Source organism: Trachemys scripta, chromosome 6 (genome assembly GCF_013100865.1).
Source record: "Trachemys scripta elegans isolate TJP31775 chromosome 6, CAS_Tse_1.0, whole genome shotgun sequence".
Classification (NCBI taxonomy): domain Eukaryota; kingdom Metazoa; phylum Chordata; order Testudines; family Emydidae; genus Trachemys; species Trachemys scripta.
The window spans coordinates 104609112-104633382 of record NC_048303.1 but is presented as its reverse complement, the minus strand read 5'-3'; positions in this window follow the sequence as shown (position 1 = coordinate 104633382).

Here is a 24271-nt window from a genome sequence, read left to right as displayed (position 1 = left end):
AGTCTCCAAGGGCTTTTTGTTCTTTTGTTATTTAAAAGCCTTTTTAAGAGGGGAAAAAACATAAAATAACAGTGGGTCAGGTCAGTAGGTTGGAGTTTAGTTTCTTCAGCCACCATTTTATTCCCCTGTGTTTATCTTTGGACCTCTTGCTTTCTATATATTTTTTTTCTTATTCAGTATTTGTATAGCCCACAATTGTATCGGACCCAGTCCCATGAATCATGGGTAGCAAGGCTCAGGACCTTGCCCATTAACCATCCTAGTTGCAACCTTGGGATTAGGGATTTGGTGATCTCAATGGAGTCTGAAGTTTTGTGAACATCTCCAACAATTTTTTATGTTTGCTAAACTTGTTAAAATATGCCAAACCCTCTTATTCTCTTGTAATTTAAACTCATATCTTTTCTCCCCGACAGAGATTCAGTTAGAAACAACGTAATTTTCTGCACAAAAGGACTCCTATACACTTCATTAAGAGTAAAAGAACAATCTGTTTCCCCACCTTTCAAAAAAAGGCTAGATGGGTACAAGTGAATATCATATAGTCACAGTACACTCGTGCATTTCTGAGAGAGCACATCAATAGGTTTTCTCATTCCTAAATAAAATGGACAAATAAGGTATGTGTTTGCCACCATATAACAGGGTATAGTCCAGTACTTAACATGAGTTGGCTTTAGCCGGTTTTCCTTTTGATGTCACATAGTAAACTAGAGGAAGCAGATATGCAAGAGAAAGGGAATATTCAGTTCACTAGTCACAACACTTTCCATATTATATAAAAATTTTAAACTTGTAATGTTTTCGTCCTTGCTTACATGAAGACCATTAGTTTGTGTGTGAGATTTCTCTTTTAGAACACTTTGTTTCCATAATTTTTTTATTAGACTACAAATGATTACTCAACAAAAATCTCTTACAAGATCCATATTTACATTAATATCCATGTAGCAAACTTAATTGAGCAACAGAAGAGCTGTTGTTGTTCTGTTATTGATGTCTTGGCTGTATCATGAAGGCAGCAATTTAGCACAAGGCTATAAATAGAAAAATACAGTGGATGGAACTGGCTGGTCTTGTGCTTTTAATATTCCCTTCAGGGTAAAGTATGACATAACCTAATTACAGTGGTAGAGCTTTCACTGTAGGGAAAATTGTTGTTATTCCATCTGACAATCAAGTAATTAGCTTCTCTCCTGGATGTTTTACTGGATGTTACTAATTAAGCCATCCACTGGAATTTATTTATAATTCAGCAAAGGTTCTGCTGTTATAAAAGTTAAAGCCTCATAACATGATCAGTTTTTTAAAAGAATTCATATTCTGGGCTAGATTTAATCCAGTACCTGTGTGGATGCATGGGGGGGTGAGGGGGGGAGGGAAGGGCATGGTAGGAGTCTTCTACTACTACTTGTTCCCTATACAGGACCTGAGCACAATTTGTAATCCATGCATTTCCCTGACGCCAGTGGAGCTCCTGGTTAGTTCTGGTGCTTGTCAGTTACACCTTTTGGAGCAAGTAAGAGGTGGCAAATTAGATCTAAATGTTTGCACAGAGCCAAAGCTATTACTGACCATGTTAAGGTAAGTGAGCAAAACATTTGAGACGTCATACAGCTGGCTGGGACTTTAATGGGAACACTCTATGAGGACCTGATCCTGTAATGTAGTATGGGCCGGTGGGCCTGGGAGCTCAGTGCAGGAGCTAGGATCTGTCCACAAACATCACAGTCCAGAATAGATGACTGAAAGAGTAGCACAATATCTATGCTTCCTAGAAGCCCTGCGAGCCTTGCTTGAGGCATAAAGCCTCCCAGAGCTCCCACCAAGATGAGGTGCCACAACCCTGCCCTAAAGCAGGGCTGGGAGTTCACTCTGTAATTAAGCCCTATGTGTTCAATTAAGGTAAATGTGTTTCTACTTATTTATTTTTCCTTCTGAGCAGATAAGAAGATCTAACCGTTCCTGAAGTAATTTACAGGCAGACAATATAAAATGTTTGATTATTTCGAAAACTAATACCTGTCATTAGCAGTCCTGTCATTCAGAAAGCAAACTGACTGTTCAGGACGGTCTGCATGATCTGTCCCACTGGTTGTGCACAACACCTTACTGGTTCATAATATTCACAGTTAAAATGTTGTCCTCCTGCCTCACCAAAATCACTGAATGCCTTTAAAGAATGCCTCTTAACAATTGGATAAGGTATTAACTACACTGGTGTTATTTACCATCAACATTCCTATATTATACCCTAGTAGTATAAATGTAGACAGAACCTTCTTAAATGCACTAACCATATCTGGGAATTCCCCCTGTATTAAAATATTTTAAATACTACATTTATTATTAGTATGTATTACAAATTTCTATAAACTAACACTGTTGAATTATCCTAATTCATCTCCAAATCAGCTGAATACTTCTTACACAGAATTACAGATACTTAAAGGTTAAGGAGAAACACTATAAAATCCAAAAAAGCAATATTTCAACCCTCTCCTATAACAATTCTGTAAACAAGAGAGATCTAAAGAACAGGGGATGTGCTTCTCTGAAAGTAAATGCTGGAAAGAATTCATTTATAAATGCCGATAATTTCATTGTAGAACACGTCCACTGAAATTAAATTTGTTTTTTTTTTCCTTTACATCAGGTCTATTGTTAAACAGACTTAAGTCATTTTTCAGATGAATAAAAAGCATAATCACATATTCACACCTTCGGCACAGTCGTTCCCTTTGTCATTGTTGCAAAACCTACATTACACATTGGAGTCAGTAGTCTGATGCTGTCTGTATTTAAAGCTGTGTGTACTGACTATTGCTGTTTTTAGCAGTGCTCTTGCTCTTTAAATCTAGTCAAGACGAATTATACCTGGGCTGAGTTTGCAGTAGTAGGAGCACTTTAGTGTACAAATCCTTTGATAGTTAGATTACACTTGTCTCGCTACTTCAGTGTAAATATAATTTGAGAGGCTTGTTGCTTGTTTCTGGTAAGTGGTGTGAGTTGAAGATGAAAATATGCCACACTGGCTTGTTGGTTCTACTTGAAAAAGACATAGAACTGTCATAACCAAGAAAGAAGAAAATGTTTCATCATCCCCATTAAACTCCAAGGACTTACAAGATCTGCTGTGTTTACAAAGTTTCAAGTATTTTTTGTTCAATAACTATGTACAACTTCAAACTAAGAGTAGCTTTGGGCTTTTTTTTTTTTAATGGCATTGACGTATCATTGTAGGAGAACAGAGAGCTTTCTCAAAAACGATGGTAGACAGCATTTTGTTGCCACATATTAGTATTAAAAACTAAATGCACTATCTGGAAAGGAGGTTATGAGAAATATCCATTATGAGAGAATTCCGTCCTCCTAAAAAAACAACAAACCTGATATAACTTTCCTGTATTTTGAAAAAATGGGTTTGAACTTTGCACAGAGAAATCTAGATAGGTACTAGAAAGAAACTAGCCATTCTAGGGGCTACAACTAGTTCAACTAGGGCTGCTCATGTCAGTTTGAGTTTGTTCCTATGAAGTGGCTATTGAAGCTTTTCTTTGTGTTATGCTGTTCCTTAGAAAACTTTTTCTTCTGACACACCTATGATGCACTAACTATCTGTACCAGTGAAGATAAAATGTCATAGCAGTTCTTATTAGTGTTCCTTAATTTAAGGATCTGCAGTATTTCCATCCAAAACCATAAATACAGGTGCATATGGTATAGTTTGGTCAAAACTTTCATTGTGTGATGAATACAGATTTTATTCTCTCAGTAAAGTGTGTGTATGGATTTATAAAGAACACAAATTAGGATTAATAGTAGAGTGGAATATGAATCCTGCATGGATCATTGACAGATGATTGTTATGCAAATTTCTACACCTAGAAAAAAGTTACAGTCCATTTAGCAATATGGGAAAGACTTAGTAAGGTTAAGATCCCCTGTACTAATACATTCATATATAATAAAAATAAAACAGGAGATGCACATAAAGGGCAGGATGTTGACTGGTGTTGTAGGTGTTAACAAGGAGAGAGAAACCAGAAAACTTCCTCCTTTTTATATCTTCTCTCAGAGGCATATTCACTCAGAATCCTTGTGATCACCTAAGTGCAAAGATCTTCCTCAGCTGGAACAGGGAAAGGCAGGGCCATGGCTCTAATCCCTTTTGCACTGGCCAGCCACATACAGTAGTGCATATGTAATGGGTGCCATCTTGGCCAACACCAGAATGATGTTCAGTGATCACTCAGAGCCAAAGAGTCTGACAGAGATCTGCTTCATTCACTGTCTAAGCTCTAACTCACCAGCATTGTGTAAAGCCTCTACAATATAGAACAACCACTTCCAACGAGGTCTTGCCAGGCCTCTCAAAGGTACAGTTTCCTGCACCCAGTAATTAAACCTGGGATATCCAAAGTTGAAAGCAGAAGTTGAGCTAGAGAAGCTGGCTGTCTAGTTCAGACCTGTAACAGAACTATCCTCTGTGGGTCAGACACAGATGGGGACACACAACACACACTGAGCCCTCTTTAAGTGATATATGAGCAGCTATGTTCCCACTGTGTGTTGAGGTGCTCCTTGAGACACTAATCCTCCACTCTGCATGGTTTTAAGGAATGATAAAGCCTACTAGGATTATAATCTTTCATATACTTTCACATACTTATAACTGCAAAATCAAGAATATAAGTGATGAATAATTATATCAATAATTGACACCCAAAGCAGCTCTCCTTACAATATCTGAACTGTAGTTTCAACCAGCCCCTTTCAAAACCTATTATGAGTTTTAATTGCATAAATATTTTTGTATGTCAAATGTTACAGAATTTTGTTCGGTATATTATTACCATCTATACCGGAGACAAATAGAGACACGGGAAAAATACACAGAAACCAAATCTGCTCCAACACTCATTCCTATCCCTCCGGGATGCCATTGAGTAATACGACACTATCAATATCTTTACTGTCTACAGACTTTTGTCTGAAGTCTACACCAATTTGTTTGACTGCATCTAAAATTTACTCAAATTGTATTAAATTGGGATGTGTCATCTTTTTATGTATTTGTAAAAATCAGGACCTCACTGAATTCAATGGCAGTTTTGCCTGAATGAACACTTTAAAGCAAGGCCCAATGCTAATTTACTATTATTTCTGACACATTCATGTATTACTTGTGTAATACTGTTGCAGACTGACAGCAATTAATATTAAATTTGCATATAGAATCATAGAATATTAGGGTTTGAAGAGACCTCAGGAGGTTATGTAGTCCAATCCCCTGCTCAAAGCAGAACCAACATCAACTAAATCATCCCAGCCAAGGCTTTGTCAAGCCGGGCCTTAAAAACCAATAAGGATCGAGATTCCACAACCTCCCTAGGTAACCCATTCCAGTGCTTCACCACCATCCTAGTGAAATAGTGTTTCCTAATATCCAACCTAGATCTCCCCCACTGCAACTTGAGATCATTGCTTCTTGTTCTGTCATCTGCCACCACTGAGAACAGCCTAGCTCCATCCTCTTTGGAACCCCCCCTTCGGGTAGTTGAAGGCTGCTATCAAATCCCCCCTCACTCTTCTCTTCTGCAGACAAAATAACCACAGTTCCCTCAGTCTCTCCTCTTAAGTCATGTGTCCCAGCCCCCTAATCATTTTTGTTGCCCTCTGCTGGACTCTCTCCAATTTGTCCACATCCCTTCTGTAGTGGGGGGACCAAAACTGGACGCAATACTCCAGTTGTAGCCTCACCTGTGTCGAATAGAGAGGAATAATCACTTCCCTCAATCTGCTGGCAATGCTCCTACTAATACAGTCCAATATGCCATTGGCCTTCTTGTCAACGACTTGTCAACAACTATATGTGAAAGAAGACATTTCTTCAAAGTATGCTTCTATTATGATAGAACTTGTTTATGCTATTAAGGTACAGGCACATGTTTGGTGCAATGTTAAACTGCACCACCCTAATGAAGGAATCAATGTCTTGAAGGGTACGTCTACATTTATCGGAGGGTCTGGCGGCAGGCAATCGATGTTCTGGGATCGATTTATCTTGTCTGGTTTAGACGCGATAAATCGATCCCGGATGTGCTCGCCGTCGACGCCGGTACTCCAGCTCAGCGAGAGGAGTACGCGGCATCGACGGGGGAGCCTCCCTGCTGCGTCTGGACCCGCGGTAAGTTCGGACTAAGGTACTTCGAATTCAGCTACGTTAATAACGTAGCTGAATTTGCGTACCTTAGTCTGAAGTGGGGCGTTAGTGGGGACCAGGCCCCAGAGTTCCTGGTTATATAGGTAGTACACTCAAGAGTACACCATTTGTTATTATACAACATGCACATCCCTGCATGTTGGCTGTCCAGCTTCACAAGCCAGCTTTGGAGGGGGTGCCAGACAATAGCCACCAGACTCATTTCTCAACACCGCTGAACAGCTATATATGGAGAATTCTTTTGGTCACTATTGACCCAGATTTTATTCAAATTGGCCATTACAATTGGAAGGCTCTCTCTCTCTCACCCAGTCCCCTGAGCCATCTGGTCCTCATTTAGAAAGAATTAGTAAAATGCTGTGCAAGAAACTAATTGGAGGCACCAGAAACATTTATTGATGTTCACACAATAAATCAAGTCTTAGCAAACCAGAATATAAAAAATGGCACTTTTTAATTTGCGAAGATGATAGCTTAGCTGAGTTTATAGAGTGTCTCTTCAATGGTACAATAGTCACCTAATGGGAAATAATAAACATGAAAAAGTGAGGTCAATAGGAACAGCAGACCAGGGTTTCTTTTACTCCCAGAGATTTCAGATTTTTCATCATTAACCAGCAGCCCTTGCCAGCCAACCCATTATTAGGCTTTAGACACTCACCACTTACTCAGACACCACAAAGGAAAAAGGTATGATGAAACCAGAAACGAGACATGGTCCGCAGGAAAAGCTAGCCAAAACAACTAGGATATTATCTAGCTGACCTACTTTGCCTGGGCTCATTGCTGTGTTTAAAAGCACATTAGATTATGATGATCTTCAAACAGAGATTGCTGAAGATGAATTACACAAAACCTGAACATTTTTAAATTGTGAAGGAGATTGTAATAAACATGTTTTAATTGAACAGACACCGTGTCACTAAATGGACAGTAAAGTCATGACACACTATTCTAGGCTTAACTATTGCTCCTATGCTAATTCTATTCAACTCAGCTCCATCTCACAGTCTAATTCCTTTCTCTTCCTCTTTCACAGTCCCCTAAAAGAGCCATTAATTTAAGTTTGCTTTGCTTGGTTTTGCTGGAGACTGACTTTTTTCTATGTTGTTTGTAGTGTTTTTGTAGCTGCGTTGGTCCTAGGATATTGGAGAGGTGGGTGAGATAATATCTTTTATTGGATCAACTTCTACTTTCAAGCTAAATAGAACTCTCTCTTTTACCAGCAGAAGTTGGTCCAATAAAAGATATTACCTCACCCACCTTCTCTCTCTTTTCATATGTTTACATTTATTGACCTAATAAATAAATAAATAAGGTTAAGCACAATTTTAATGCCTTCAAGTGGAGGACTGACATTTCATAAAGTGGGCAGGCTTTGTTTTTCACAGAGATATTTTTAAATGAGCTCACATTAAATAAGTCTGGTGGCTTTTCTTTAACGGGAAGTATCATACACAATGAAATTATCACTCAGACTTCAAAACAATGAAGTGTGTTTAATTCAAAAATGACTAGCAAGACTTGGATACATCTTTGATGAAATCTGAATGAACTCCTACTTATTAAGGGAGAAAAACTCTTTGTCTCAACTCAGAAAGCTACAACAGCTTAGACCCTATTTGCAGGGCTTTGCATTTAAGGGCTTGATTGTTAGACTTTTTGAATGAAAATATTTCACCAGAACTATAGAGAAAAATCAATTATTATCTTGTACTGTAGCCGGGTTTACTATTTTACTTTCATTTTTTAGGCACACGTGTGTGGAGGAGGACTGCTAGTTCCAGCTGTAGGGTCTGATGGCTGGTTGTGACAGAGAGAATAGATGACAAAAAGGAAAACAAATAACCTACTATTTACCTTGGACCACCTCCTCTGAACTGTGCCCACAAATCTATCTTCTTCTGGACTACTTCAGATAGAGTAGTATTATTATGCAGATTAATATTTAAAAAAAGCTTGCCAGATAAATGTTTCCTTTCTTCCCTCAACATTGGAATTCCATCCAAATCCATTAAAGCTAGAAATGGGTGTTAAAAGGGGGAGTTTCTTGCTCCAGTTTGCCTTTTATTGACCTGGTAGGTTCTGAGATTCAAGACTTTAACAGAGCAATATTGTTTACAGAAAAACTATTTTGGGTTAGTAGTTTCCAAAATTTGCTGAGTTCTGAATTAGCCCCAACATTAGGGAGGTTGGCTGTTTAATGCACAGAGAGATGAAGTAGGGCTCTCGGGCCCTAAGTCCTATTCTCAGCTCTCATACTGAACTGCTACGTGACACTAGAGAAATCACTTTGGCTCAGCTCCTCATGCGTATTTAGGCATCTAAATACATGCGAGGAGCAGGTCATGGGTGACCCTGTTTCTCTTCTCACCCTTTGTGTATGTCTATGCTACTCACCAGATCAGCAGCGATCGATCCTGTGGGGGTCAATTTATCGCTTCTAGTCTAGACACGATAAATTGACCCCCGAGCGCTCTCCCGTCAATTCCTGTACTTCACTGCCACGAGAGGCCCAGTCGACGGGGGAGCAGCAGCAGTCGACTCACCACGGCAAAGACACCATGGTAAGTAGATCTAAGTACATTGACTTCAGCTACGTTATTCATGTAGCTGAAATTGCGTAACTTACATCAAAACATCCCCCACCCCCAGTGTAGACCAGGCCTTTGTTTGTTTGTATTCTAAGATCTTCAGGGAAGGACTATTTCTTACTATGTGTTTGTATAGTACCTAGGTCAGTTGGGCCATCTAGGCAACACTATAACACAAATGGTAATAGTCACATTTTATTCTTTCCCCACAGTGACTTGTACAATTGGACTCAAAGTACTAAGGCACCTGGTTTAAAAAAAATGGAGGAATTAAAACAAATGAACAAAAAAAAAAAATAGGATCAATAACATTCTTTAAAACTCTCTAAAATGTTTAAAAAATGGGTTCTTTATTGTTTTTTGGATATTTTTTGTAAACTATATGGCATCGTCACAGTATTTGATCATGGGTTACAAAGTTTTTATCAGCGCTTGCTCAGGACAGCCTGCATAACTTACTCACGACTTTCCTTACTGCAAATAGTGTTGCCACTCGAAACCAGTGCCAGTAACATCATGCCGCTTTTTATTTGATTTCTCTTCCTAGACTACTGGTTTAGCAGAAGGGAGTATCTTGTATAGGTTTAATCCTGTGCCATTTGTAGCCCAATCTATATAATATGTATCAATTATATTCAGAATATAACAATATAACAATTCCCAGTTATCACGTTCAGGGTTGAGAGGCCCAGTATTATTATAATTATAATTATTATAATTACTATGTAGTCGGGAACCCCGACATGCACATTGCAACACACACTATAGGAACTCTTCTATATTTACAAATAGCTTATAAATACATTTAGCAAAGTCACACTCTAACTTATTAAGGTACATAGAAAGACTAAAGAATGTACATATGAACATCCATGTATTCACACCATCCCTTTCAGACCAATCTGAAAAATTAGCTATTATCTTCCTCATCACCATCACCTTCTCTCATAACCAGCAGTGGCCATCATTCTGGCACATCCCAAGGGCTGCATCTCTCGCTCCTGCTGCCCACAGGCTGGGATGCAACTTTTATAGTACGTTACACTGATGCCAATATGTCTAATGCATATTCAGTACGGGTTTCTCCCCTCTTCCTTATTTGTATTTCCTCACCCTACTAATGTTGAGATACCCTTCTCTTATAGGTTAGTATATTAATGATCTTATTCTCTTATTAATGAATTTTTTATCATATACATCAATTTGTTGCCAGGGCACTCTAATGGTTGGATGCTCTTTCCAAAAGTTTCCAAAAACTGGTGTTTGCTCAAGTTTCTGTGGTTGGCTGGTGTCATTATGGACAAACTTCCTCTCCATACTCTATTTCCAGTTCCCCAGAACTTAGGGATGGCCATTAGATCATTTCTGTGCGCTAAAGTCCATAGGTCTGAAGCCTTATGCTAACTGCTGAAGCCAATGTCTTACAGGATACAGCCCTGTAGGTTTCTTGCATTACTGCTGAACATAACATCATAAAGGCAAGGCAGTAAATGTAACAAAGGCCAGCTAGCCCTATGAGCTACACATTGAATCTAAAGGAGGCAGGATCAAGCTTTAGCTACAGACAACAGTGGCAAGATTTAGCCAATGGATCTTCTTATTTCCACATAACCATTACCAATGACTCCGGCACATAGACAGTATAGTGCTGTAGCTACTGCATGGAAAACTGAAGTGACAATGGTATTTTTTGGAGTAGTGATTGTACATTGAGCTGCAATGTTAGCCAGTCGCCTCCTTTGGCTGTTGCCCGACAAAAGAATGCATTTCATTCTAAAACTCACAACAGTTTTCTTTATTTATTTGCATGGCTAGAATAAATCAGCCATGCAAATACACACAGATTTTTAATATTTAATTACTCTTATATCGCTTGAAAATAATGTAACACGGTAGTAACATACAGTTGTAGCTGCTAAGCACACATAGCTTCATCCAAATCAAGTCACTAAAAAGACACCCACTGACATCAGTGGCAGTTGTATAATGCCAGATGTAATTGGTAGTGGTATATGGAGGTTTTATTTTTTGATTATTCACCAGTATGAATCACTTAGGATAATATTTATCATAAATAATTTATGGACATACACAGTGGTCTGCATAGCTGATTTATTGTAGCAACCACTGTTGTGAGTTTTAGAATGAAATGCATTCTTTTGTCGGGCAATACACAAAGGAGGCGACTGGCTAACATTGCAGCTCAATGTACAATCTCTACTCCAAAAAATACCATTGTCACTTCAGTTTTCCATGCAGTAGCTACAGCACTATACTGTCTATGTGCCGGAGTCATTGGTAATGGTTATTTGGAAATAAGAAGATCCTTTGGCTAAATCTTGCCACTGTTGTCTGTAGCTAGAGCTTGATCCTGCCTCCTTTAGATTCAATGTGTAGCTCATAGGGCTAGCTTGCCTTTATTACATTCACTGCCTTGTCTTTATGACGTTATGTTCAGCAGTAAAGCCAGAGGTAATTGGTAGTGGAATAAGGAGCCTTTTACTTTTTGATTATTCACCAATATGAATCACTTAGGATAATATTTATGGACATACACACTGGTTTGAAAAAGAGTTACAACCTCCTCCACTAAATCTTCACCTAATTTTAGAACTGAATTCAAATGAGAGCTTTTCTGAGGTTCTAAAATTGCTGAATGCATGCTTTACCCACTTGGGATTTGCTGCAGACACCAGTATCAGAAATGAAGAATATCATGAAAAAAAGCTGATCTTGCATGAGGTATTTATATGCCTAAAGATGCAGAAAGACACCAATCAGGATTTTCAAAAAAGTGCCAAAGTGCTTAACTCTCACTTACGTCTTTTGACGTAGATGCCTAGCTGCCTTTTTCGGTGCTTACAGCACCTTTACAAATTTGCCCTTTGCAGCTCAGTTTTGCCCATTGAAGAATTTTGGATATATTTACCATCTTGGCTACTTACCTAAGTCAAATCTGAACTGTGAACTTTTTGCAGTTCACACATGATTAGCAATGACAAAATCATTTCCATTTGGTGTTTTTTTTAGTAGCTTTTATCAAATGAGTTTTGGGGGTGTCACAGTCCAGGCCTCAGTGGATAGCTGTCTCTTGATAAAACTTTCAAAAGCCCCTGGAGTGATTTAGGAGCCTAAATAGCATTGACTTTTATTGAAAATTGTTATTTTAATTTTTTTTACCCTACATTAAAAAAAATTGGTGTATTTGGCAGTAAATGGCAACTTTCTTCTAAGGTCATGCCTACACTACTGCCTATGTTGGCAAAACTTGTGTCCACACACCAGCACCCCGAGCGACATAAGTTATACCAACATAAGTGCTAGTGTGCACAGTGCCGTTGGCATAGAGCGTCCTCACAACACATGCTGCCGCCCTGTGAGTGTTGATTTGCTCTCAGCAGAGCAGCAAAGGTTGGTATGGCATTTGGCTATTGTCTCATTCTTAACAGAGGTCTCTCTGGGCCAGTGCCTGGTGGGGAAAGTTGTGCAGCTTTGTCTTTAATTGTTCTGTAGGTAAATAGGTGATTTAGGTTTCTTGGGTTGCCAGGATGGCACCTTTTGCAAAGAAATCCCATTAAGGGGTTTAAATAAATAAATAAATAAATAAATAATAGTAATAAAGACCTGACTCCCAACAATTTCTTTTCAATTTTAACCCTTATGGGAAAATCCTGCTATTGAAGGCAGTGGAAACAGGATTTCGCCTTCACTGTTTATGTGTGAGCTCATTCCTTCTGTTTTCACAGGAAGAGAGTGGTCAGATCCAGTGGATCGAATCTGGGAAGATATGAAAAGGGAGGAGAGGATAATGCAATCTCTATGGCACTATTTCATCTTTCTGGCTCCCTGAAAGCTCCTCAAGGGGTGCTTTTCAGTGGAAAGAGTGAATAAAGAGAGAAATAGTCAAAGGGAACAGTTCAGCCACATTGGGATTTCCTGCCTCAGTTAATGGTGACTGGGTCCTACTGAGCCTGCCCCTGAAGGGGGGCTGAGCCTGAGCTGATGATGCTGAGCCTACCCCTGAAGGGGGCTTGGGGCAGCAGCCTGGAGGGGGAACACAGGGGAGTGCTATTTCATCAGAACTAAAGGAATGGGGAGAAGGGGGCCTGCAGAGGTGAGGGAGAGGGGAACAGAGCTATAGGGTCACTGGTGGAGCTCAGTGGAATCCACTGGCTGTATGTAATGAATCCCACTACTTGGACATGCAGGCAATGCTGCTGGAAGAATTCCAAGGAAATTCAGAGCCAATTCAGTTTCCTTCTCCTTATCCAGATACAGCCTATGTTGGAGACAATCTGGCTCTATGGTATTTGCATTTCAAATTTGTTTGCATATTAATTGCATAATTCTCAAGCTTTTATTTTAAGTTTAAGGACCATAAACCAGATTAAGTTATAAAATAATTATTTTAGTTGATTCCCCATAATTTACATAATTCATACTGCAACAATGTAAATCATACAAACTGTAAAACAACAATATATTAGGACCATATGATTTTTTTTCGATAATTTTATTTAAATATGTTATGGTGAGTATTTTTAAGCAATATTGATGCTACAAATATCGCTATACTTGTTTCAGTAATTAGAAAGACAGTGCATTCAAAATCATGTTCATATTCTTTTTTCTGATAAATTGTATAAATGGGTTCTATATTCATATCTAAACACATTTTGGGTTTAAATATCATTTTTTCAAAAGATATTATGCCAAACATTACTTAATCATCCTTTTTCATCAAGAGCATCCTTGTCTTTCCAGTGTCTGTATATTATGCACTTGGTAACTCAATAAAGCTCATAAGAAGTGTGTTATTTTGACTTTATTTGTATTTCCTAAAAGTGAAGTATTATTGAACAATTGTAAAGTGTGCTGCAATTCTCTCTTACATCTTAAGATCTCACCAAGAGTTTTTTTATTAAATTATCCCTTTTTTAATATGAACTTTCCCAAGTAACATGGCTAGAGACTCATCAGACACCCTGTGTCAAACCTTAAAATTAAGTCAGGTACCAAGAATCCAAGTAATAAGAAATGTAGCTATATCTGCACCAGTATAATAGACCAGAATATTTCCCAGACAGGGGATTTCTTAAAGCATGAGAATCTAGCACACAGGCAATTGTATAACCCCCTCATTCCCTACTGTATTTGGCTTAATCACTCAGGACCCAGTTCTGTTCACACTTATGTACATGCTCACCTATAACATGGAGCATAATCTCATTGAAATCAGTGAGATTACTCAAGTTAGTATATAAGTGTTTGCAGGATTAGGGCCTCAATTATTAGCATAAATTGAGTTCAACTGGAATAGATGTGTGCTATAACTAACTAGTAATATTTATGTAGGGTTGAATTTGGCCCCCACTGCATACTTAGAGTAAACTACATTTATTTTTTACCATCACTGAATGTCAATTTGGTGTAAATTATAATAATTTGCCACTTTTAGGGTAGGATCATCTGTGGGTCTGTGGTGAAGCTGGAAGGCAGAAACTGTGTGGACTATGGGTAGGAACTAAATGGCCTGTGTCAGCACCTTGTAGGATCAGATCCTTCATAATTAGAGCTGGTTGGGGGGTGGTGGTGGTGGAAATCATGAAAAAATTCAGAGTTGTTTCCATTTTTCAAGGTTCAAATAAACCATTTTTCATTATTTTGAATATAATTTTTATCAACACGTTTATTGAAATAATGATCTTTTTCACCCATTTTCTAAAAGCCTGGTTTTCAAAATGAAGCATTGATCATCATTTTGATATAGTTTGAGATACATATTTTGATTTAAAAAAAAAAGAAAGTCATGACAAATTTTGCAAAAGACAAAAATATTGGTAAAATTGTTCATGATTTTTTTCAATTAGAAAGACTGGCTACTTTTTTGTTTTTTGATTAAAACAAACACACCAACAACCTCACAATAAAAAAATTATAAAAATTCCAGCCAGCTCTAGGTAAGGCCAAAATCCATGGAACTGCTCCAGCAAATACCTGTGGGTCTTGGCAATTTGCATGTAGAACCAAGTGCTTTACATTGTAGTGTTCTCCCATGCAAGCACAGCTCTTTCAGCGGCTATGTTGCCATTGACTGTCTGCACATGGCTGCACTTTGTGACCTCAACGATTGAGTTTACAAAGAGCACATACCAACGTTGCTCAGAGCAATATTAATGTATTCAGGTTTTTCTAGTGCAAGTTTTCACTGGGTGAAGAAAGAATTATGCCACATAAAGCTGCTTTCCCCCAATTCTTCCCATGCTCTGACCACTCGGATCCCCATTTTATTTATTTACGGAAAGCAGCTTTTTGGCCAGTTTTGGAGGAAATCATATTACATTTGGTGGAACTCATGTATCACTTTCTCCTCTGTTCTAACTCTATTCCTGTGTGATTTCCATACTGCTTCCCTCCATCCAACCCCCAGGAAAGCATTGGTGCTTAGATATCTAGGTTATAGGCTTATTTAAAATAGACAGACAGATGCAGTGTATGTTATTGGATTCATGCCTCATTTCTGTTTTGCTTTTCACTAGAGAGCCTCATATATAATTATCCATATTTATTTCTGATTATACTATTATCTAGGGATTGTTCTCTGGTTGGTTTGCTAGCACTGGTAATATTTGTTCCAAGTTATATTCTATGTAATAGCTACTTTAATTTGGTACTCTGATTCCTCCTAGATGTAATGAATTCAACCGTATTTCAGCTGCATCTGGGGTTTTTATTCCTAGAAAGTTTGTGGGGGAAAAGTCTCCTTTAAAATAACATGTCTGGGTGTCTATTTTATTTTATTTATTTTGACAAGTATCTTTTTAAATTTGATCTAAGCTAATGACACCACGCTCAATGCAGCATTTTTTAGACAAAACTGTTGTGGGCTTTAGTAGAAGGCAAGGTTCCAGAGCTCTAACTTATCTGAATACTTCTAAGATGCCCAACACCACAAAGCAGGAGCATGCTCACCCAGGGCTATAAATTCACCCTATTCCCACTTTTCCTGTGGGACTGTGTTTAATTATGCTTAGATTGGTAGTTCTAAACTCACCTCCTCCAGTGACAGCCCTTAACACTTTGCAATAATGCAGCATATTAGTGCGGGGTAGGTGAGGCTATGAAGTTGAAAATATAAATGTCTCCCAATTTACAGATGGAGAAACTGAGGCTTGCCCAAATTCCTACAGTAATACAGTATTTGGGAGTAGTAATCTGAGCAAATCATAACCATGCTGAAACTAATTTTTCCCCTATGTGAAAGGGAGCCCACCTTTGAGAATTTTCTTGACTACAGCAACTTTACAATTCTGCCTACATCCCTCAATGCAGCAACACTTGATTCCACCCACCCACTAATCACAGCTTTTTCTCCAGTCACCAGTGACCCATCTACTCATTCTCCTACATTTCTAGGCTTTGAAATGGTATAGCTAGTCACAAAAAGTGGGGAAAAAAATTCCTGAAACTCACAATAAAATCAATTTATTTATTGTTTCCTAATAGGTATAACAAAAACCTTATCACTTTCCTGTTAAATTTTTGTACGTCATTAAGTTCAGGTAATGAAAACAGACTAGAAGTTAAGAGTTGTGAGATTCTAAGAATGTTAATCTATGGTACTAGAAATAAGGATATTTGTTTTTTATTATATATAATTTTTAATCTCACTGTGTCCATCAGAATGAAATTATTCAGTTATTCTAGTGTATAGCTCTCTTTTCCTCTTTGAATTTTCTAGTGAAAAGAGTTCTTTGTTCCACCTTTCATATAACATAAAATCCTCATTAAAACTAAAAGTTTTAGAAGTCAGAAAAAAAGCAGTATGTTCCTCACATTCTGTTTATTTAGTTAAACTGCTCAGGGCAGGGACTGTCTTTATTTAATTAGCACTGAGCACAAATATCGATGCATAGTAAATAATTAACAACACTTGCACTTTCCCTGTTTCATTATTTCACACAACAATAAATTAGAAAAAAATGGCAAATCTTTCTTTAGGAAAAAAAAGTTACTCTCCTTTAAAAAAAAAAATCTCATCCATTCCTGAAGCCTCAATTTTATTTATTTATTTGCTGATACCCACTGTGACCATTAAAGGGGGATAGTTGAAATATTCCATGCCTGATGATTTTTCCCCCTGTGCATTGTTCTGAGCTGTGCAGATAATTTTATTTTTCTTATATCTGTTTCCTTTGTTATTTTTTGCAGTTATTATTATTGGAGTCCCCATTCATTCTGTTGTCATATATCAGAATGATTTTGGCTTTGCTTTCTGTAATATTTCTTCTTTTTCTGGATTCCTCAACTTTACTAAGACTTTCAAACAATAGTCAGAACTGAAGTTTAAAGTGTGTTTCAATGGAGTATAGTTAGCCGTGCCAGTGATACTTTCTTGAACAAAATTCTACACCTTTAAAGAAACACTATGTCTAAAAATTCTGAAAAAGTACAATTTTGGGACTTGAGTTCCCTACTACCATCTCCTGTATTCCTTTATCACTTGCACCTGATGTATCCACCCAATTAACCTTTACTTTCTAGTCTTTTATTGTTCTGTAATGGAAGTATGCTGTTGGATACCATACTGTTGCGCTCTTATATTGTTTACTAAGGCTGAGGTTTTTCAAGGCTACCCGGGGAACTGAATGCACAATTCCCATTAGGTTGAATGGGAATAGGGAGTTAAATTAATGGGAGCTAATTAGCTAAGCAGGATTTGGGGGTCCAAATCAAGTTTAACTTAAAGGTGTAGTAAAGATTTCAAAAGTAATAGTGACTAAGGATACATTAAGCTAAGTACAAACTTTAAGTTCTCTGAGGTCTGGTCTATACTACCCGCCTGAATCGGTGGGTAGAAATCGACCTCTCGGGGATCGATTTATCGCGTCCCATCGGGACGCGACAATCGATCCCCGAATCGGCGCTCTAACTCCACCAGCGGAGGTGGTAGTAAGCGCCGCCGACAAAAAGCCGCAGAAGTCGATTTTGCTGCCGTCCTCACAACGGGGTAAGTCGGCTGCAATACGTCGAATTCAGCTACGCTATTCACATAGCTGAATTTGCGTATCTTAAATCGACTCCCCGCTGTAGTGTAGATGTACCCTGAGTGCAATGGATTGGTGGAGCAGAAGTTTTTAGGAACAGACTGGAACAACTGATCTGTTGGATGTCATGAAATCATTTGGTTATAGACTACTGTAGATGTATGTGGACTTTATAAAATGTTGTATTTGATCCCACCAATTAGTTGATGTAAAAAAAATTGTTCAAATAATGTTGTGTTACTGTCTATTGGAAACTGATCCCTTGTCTAGGAAATAGGATTTTATAGTCTACTAGCATTTTTTTCCCCAAAAACTTCACAGAAAAATTCTAACCTGGAATAAGATGTGAAAAGTATAATTCTAGGTGGATTATGAAGTGTTGCTTTTGATAGATATCATTAGGAAGAAGACCGTAAAACAGGTCTAGTATACTAATGGGAAGCTTGCCTCTACTGCTATTGTCAGATGGTAGATGGCCTGTATTACTGTTAAAAGCAACAGAGAGTCTTGTGGCACCTTTAAGACTAACAGATGTATTGGAGCATAAGCTTTCATGGGTGAATACCCACTTCATCAGACGCATGTAATGGGAATTTCAAGAGGCAGGTATAAATATGCAGGCAAGAATCAGTCTGGAGATAACGAGGTTAGTTCAATCACGGAGGGTGAGGTCCTCTGCTAGCAGTTGAGGTGTGAACACCAAGGGAGGAGAAACTACTTTTGTAGTTGGCTAGCCATTCATAATCTTTGTTTAATCCTGATCTGATGGTGTCAAATTTGCAAATGAACTGAAGCTCAGCAGTTTCTCTTTGGAGTCTGGTTCTGAAATTATTTTGTTGTAAGATGGCTACCTTTACATCTGCTATTGTGTGGCCAGGGAGGCTGAAGTGTTTTCCTACAGGTTTTTGTGTATTTTGTGCCATTCCTGATATCTGACTTGTGTGCATTGATCCTTTTACGTAGTGATTGTCCAGTTTGGCCAATGTACATAGCAGAGGGGCATTGCTGGCACATGATGGCATATATAACATTGGTGGATGTGCAGATGAATGAACCGGTGATGTTGTAGCTGATCTGGTTAGGTCCTGTGATGGTGTTGCCAGTGTAGATATGTGGGCAGAGTTGGCATCGAGGTTTGTTGCATGGATTGGTTCCTGGATTAGAGTTGTTATGGTGCAGTGTGTGGTTGCTGGTGAGAATATGCTTAAGGTTGGCGGGTTGTCTGTTGGCGAGGACTGGCCTGCCTCCCAAGGTCTGTGAAAGCGAGGAATCATTGTCCAGGATGGGTTGTAGTTCACTGATGATGCGTTGGAGAGGTTTAAGCTGAGGACTGTAGGTGATGGCCAGTGGAGTTCTGTTGGTTTCTTTCTTGGGCTTGTCTTGTAGCAGGTGGCTTCTGGGTATAGGTCTGGCTCTGTTGATTTGTTTCCTTATTTCCTCGTGGGAGAATCATAGTTTTGAGAATGCTTGGTGAAGATCTTGTAGGTGTTGGTCTCTGTCTGAGGGGTTGGAGCAGATGCTGTTGTAGATGCGGTTTTACTACTGTTGTGACCCCACCTAATTTAAAATAGCTGTGAGAGACAGCTGAGCAGCCCCACCTAAAACAAAAGGTGGATGTGAGCCCACTCAATAATTTGGGTTTTATGGGCAGAGGGCTCCACAGGGTACAGTCTTTGTGTAAAGGTGTGTTTGTATGCAGGGGAGAGCGAATGAGCTCAGGACTGAAGAACAACAAAGAGAAGCAGAAAGAAAATCAGACCAATACTGCTCAAACAAACTGGTCGAAAGAGTGCGATGCTTCAAGCAAGGAAGCTGGCTCCTGTTTTTTGGTAGCGTGTGTTTTGTTTTGTTTTGTTCCATCTGTATTTGGAGAAAGAGAACTCTGTACATTCTTAACAAAGAAACAAGATTGCATCAAAGATATCAGACTTCAGTGTCAGTTTCTTCTTCAAAGAGATTGAATAAGCTGGGTAACCCTCACTGGTTTTCCTGACAGTGGCATTAATGCTACAACTAGACTAGCTCAGCATTTGTGGGGGCATTTTTGAATGGAAAATTTAACTTTTCGTTGAAAAAAACAAAGCTTGACCTCAAAATTTTCCTACAAAAAGCCAACATTTCTCATACTCTCACTCAAGATTTTATAGAAAAATCCAAGTTCCCTTTAAAAAAAAAAATTGACAGAAGAATTTTGAGCTGTCCTAATGCGAACAATGTGTGTTGTCTCATTGTCATCCTACTCTGTTACATTATCAGTATCCAGCACTTGTTTTACATGCAAGTATGACACACTAATTGTCCACAATTTCTTGTAATTTCTAGTATTCCAAGAAAGCAAGTTATTTTTGTGCTAAAGTTTTTAGTTCTACCATACTTATGTATGCTTCTCTCCTGCATTTTCTTTTATTTCTCTACTTAGTTTCATTAGGTTCATTTAGCTTTCTTGGTTGGCTTTTCTGTTTCTGCCATTCTTCTGGTTAAGTCCTTGGTGTCCTTTTCCATTTGTACTGAGGAAACATCAGTTACTACTTGTTGTATTCATGGCTGAAACATGGTTTGTGCTCTAATTTCTGATATATTTTGTTATTTTCCCCCCACAACACTGTTCCTAACTTTTCTGCCTCCTCAGCACACTCAGGAGACTCAGTTCACAGTTTCTTTTGGTATTTCAGACACATTTATTGTTTGTGTTGTTTTACTGACTTAATATATTGTGCTTTCTCTATAAGACATACTGATAATTTTCTTCTTTTGGGAGCCAAGTCCTGCCTTTGGCTATGGACTCATAAATTCAGAGTTTACATTGAGCTCACCTGAATAGATCTTTCTTGCCAGTTAAGAGGTCTGTTCTATCCATTTCATCTGCCATCCTATTTATTAAAGAGAATATTTTCCCAGTTAATAGTCTCAGTAGAGTAATGTGATCTATTTGGAAGAGCAATGGTTTATTCCATGATTCTTTAATTGACTGCTACCTGATCTTAGAGAAATCATAGAATATCAGGGTTGGAAGGGATCTCAGGAAGTCATCTAGTCCAACCCCCTGCTCAAAGCAGGACCAATTCCCAACTAAATCATCCCAGCCAGGCTTTGTCAAGCCTGACCTTAAAAACCTCTAAGAAAGGAGATTCCACCACCTCCCTAGGTAACCCATTCCAGTGCTTCACCACCCTCCTCATGTAACCTCTCTGTCTCTTAATCTATCTGTGCTGGTATTAAGAAGTTTAATTAAGTGTCCAGACCTGCAAGCACTCCACCTGTAGAAGTCCCCTGGCCTTCAAGGGTGGATCTGCCCCATGAGGGACTGCAGGATTATATCTCTGGTGTCATTCTGCCTGCTTTGTGAAGCTGGACACACAGAGAATCTGACCATTTGAAGGTTCCCCTGCATGGTGCGCTCTCTTCTTGTCCCCCTATTCCAAACGTATTACCAGGGAAAAGGGGGAATGGTCAGAGCACCTCAGTATACGTGGGGCTATGATTAGAGGGGCAAAATTTTGAGCAACCACCTAACCCCAACTCCTGTCCTCAAAGGCACCAAATGTATCTCAACAATGCTGAGGATCTAACCCAATGTTTGAGAAGCTATTTCCATACCTGAGATGAAAGGATCTATATAAAGCCAATGTGGTCAGCATTTTAACATTTAGCTCCATATTTCTTCAGTGATTAAAATGTTTGTTCTCCATGTCTACAGTTTTGCTTAGGATTAGAATATTTTCACATGGCATGATCTCTCATTTTCTTTCAACTTCTTATAACTATTTTATGTTTTACTTCAGTGTTTAGTAAAAGCAGCTGTTTTTACAAAATGTTTAAGTGTCCTCTGTTCTGGGTAGGAGCTAATCCTGATAAATCTTGCTATGTTTGTCACACAATAAATAGAAAAGTAATTATACATTTCTGTTAGGAGCTCAGTTAACAGGATAAATGACAGCCATTAAGGTCCGGAAGGAGACCTTCATTTCGATCCAATACTGTTTACATATTTTGTCACTTTTATTTACCTTTTGTGCCTCTGGTCTGCAGTTATATTGGAATTGGATGCTGCTGTATTTTTTTTTTTAAATTAGTCAAACAAACATGAAGAGATGAAACATTTCTGACTTGTACTGAGCAATCTAGTACTTCAAGGTCAGATATGACAAAACTCAGAGGCACTGTATGATTATCTTTATTATTGATCTAGTAATAAAAAAAATCAACCCTGACCTCTGAAGATTTCTCTCTGAACACCAAAAAAGACTGCCACTTTTTTCAAATACAGATTGAAGTTTAGACTTCTCACGCTGGCATTAGATTAAAGATACCTGTATGGCTCAGTTATGCTCAAAACTTTACTAAGAGAAACAAATTGTAGGTGCCGGAGAAGTCAAAATTACAGCTGCTGCTCTAGTCCAAAGGTAAAATTTGACCTGCAATAGAAACAAGAACTGTTGCTTTTCTGTTTAAGTTATGCAGAGAATAGTTTTAATACTGATTCCAATTTATGTTTTATATAGTGTGCACAAGTTTAGTAGTACAGACAGGAAGCCATAACAAATCAATCATATACTTCATCCCAATATTTATATACAAGTATTATTGCAGAGCCCTTTCCTCCAGTCAGGATTATAAAATGTTTTAAAGTAGTGTTGGATAAGATCTCTCTAATAAAGTAACACCTCACAAGTTATGGGAAGAATATATATATATATATATATATATATAGAATATATATAAATAAAGGATTAGGGTTTCCTCATCAATTCTCACCATACTTTTTTTTCCCTTAAGCCAGCAGTAATAGTGGAATACATTAAAAAACAAAAACCACAATTTATGGTTAATATGGTTTAAAGTCTTCAACATTTTTAAAAGTTGTTAACATACTAAATAATAAAAATTACTGCAGTGTAAAAAACAGATCCTGGGTTCTAACTCTGTGAACACTTGCACACATGCTTATCTTTAGGCATGTGAATAGCCTCATTGGATTCGATGGGATTGCTCATATGTCTTGGCATTTATGCAAGTGTTTTGGATCACTCGATCCCTACAAATAGATAAAAAATGTTTTTATGGTTAAGGAATTGACTCTGAAAAGATCTGGTTTCAATACCTGTGTCTGCCACAAACTTTGTGTACAATCTTGTGCAAGTCACTTAGGACCAGGTTTTCTCCTGCGCCAAGCTTCACTCGCTGTAGGATGGAGCATCAGAGAGCTGAGTATAGATTCTGATGGCTGCTCTGCCCTGGGTCCTGGCCCTGATTATGCTTAGACAAGCTGCATGGCAGTTCAAAGTCATGCTGTTGTTAAAAGGTCCTTTGTGGGTTGTGAGTGGCACAAAGGGTGCAGATCTCATGTGAGAATGTGGTCATTATCTCTTTGTGCCTCAATTCTCCAGCTGTAAAAAATTAAAAAGTTGGGTGATAATATTTCATCCCTTTGTCTGGTCTATGTAGCTTGTAACGTCTGAAGGTCAGGGCCCATACGTTTGTTTGTGCTTGTAGAACACATAGCACAATAAAGCCCAGATCCTGACTGGGACCTCCGGTGCTTCAGTAATTCAAGTTTTAAATGCAATACAAAAATATGCTGTTCAAAGCTCATTATCCTCTAGATGTTTGTTTGGGCATTTGTCCCACTGTTAATAGTAAGAATTTTAGTTAAATTTATACAACATTTATTGTCACAAGCACTGTTTTTCCCCTCACATGTACAGTTCAATACATTAGCTTTTTTCCCAGTCCGTCCTCCAGTACTTCATCTGGTCTGCATGGCTTTTCATAAATAATTGCAGAGTCTTCAGAGGTGCTAGAACTAGGGGTGTTGCCGCATCCTCGGCTTGAAGTGGTTTTCATCATATACAGGCTTCACAGTTTGATTCAATGATTCTTAGCACCCCCACTATATAAATTGTTCCAGCACCCCTGAGTGGTTTAGTAGGTTTATCAACTACTAACACAAGTCATTAGTTTACGTACATTCAAAATTTTCCAAAAATATTCCCCTTGCTATGTATGTGCCTGATCAAATGCCCTCTGAGGTTAATGAAAAGACTGGGCATTGGATTGAATCCTGTAGCAGTTCTTATATGATCTTTTCATTTTTAATGCTGCATAAGTCTTTACTTTATATTTCTTCTACAATGCCTTTCAGTAATCACAGCCATTTAAAAATCACTAGTAATTTACATCTCATCCTGCCATTTATTACTACACCTACTTTCTCTCTAGCATTTATTTTCCCAAATCTATAGTATCTGTAGAAACCCTTCTTATTCTCCTTAAACCCTTTAGCTAATATTAACATATTTGCTTTTTCACTGGCCTTATCTTTTTGCTGCAAGCCACAACGGACTTTATATATAGTTTGGTTCCCTCCCACTTCTCCATCTCCAGTATATTTAAAGTCCTCAGAT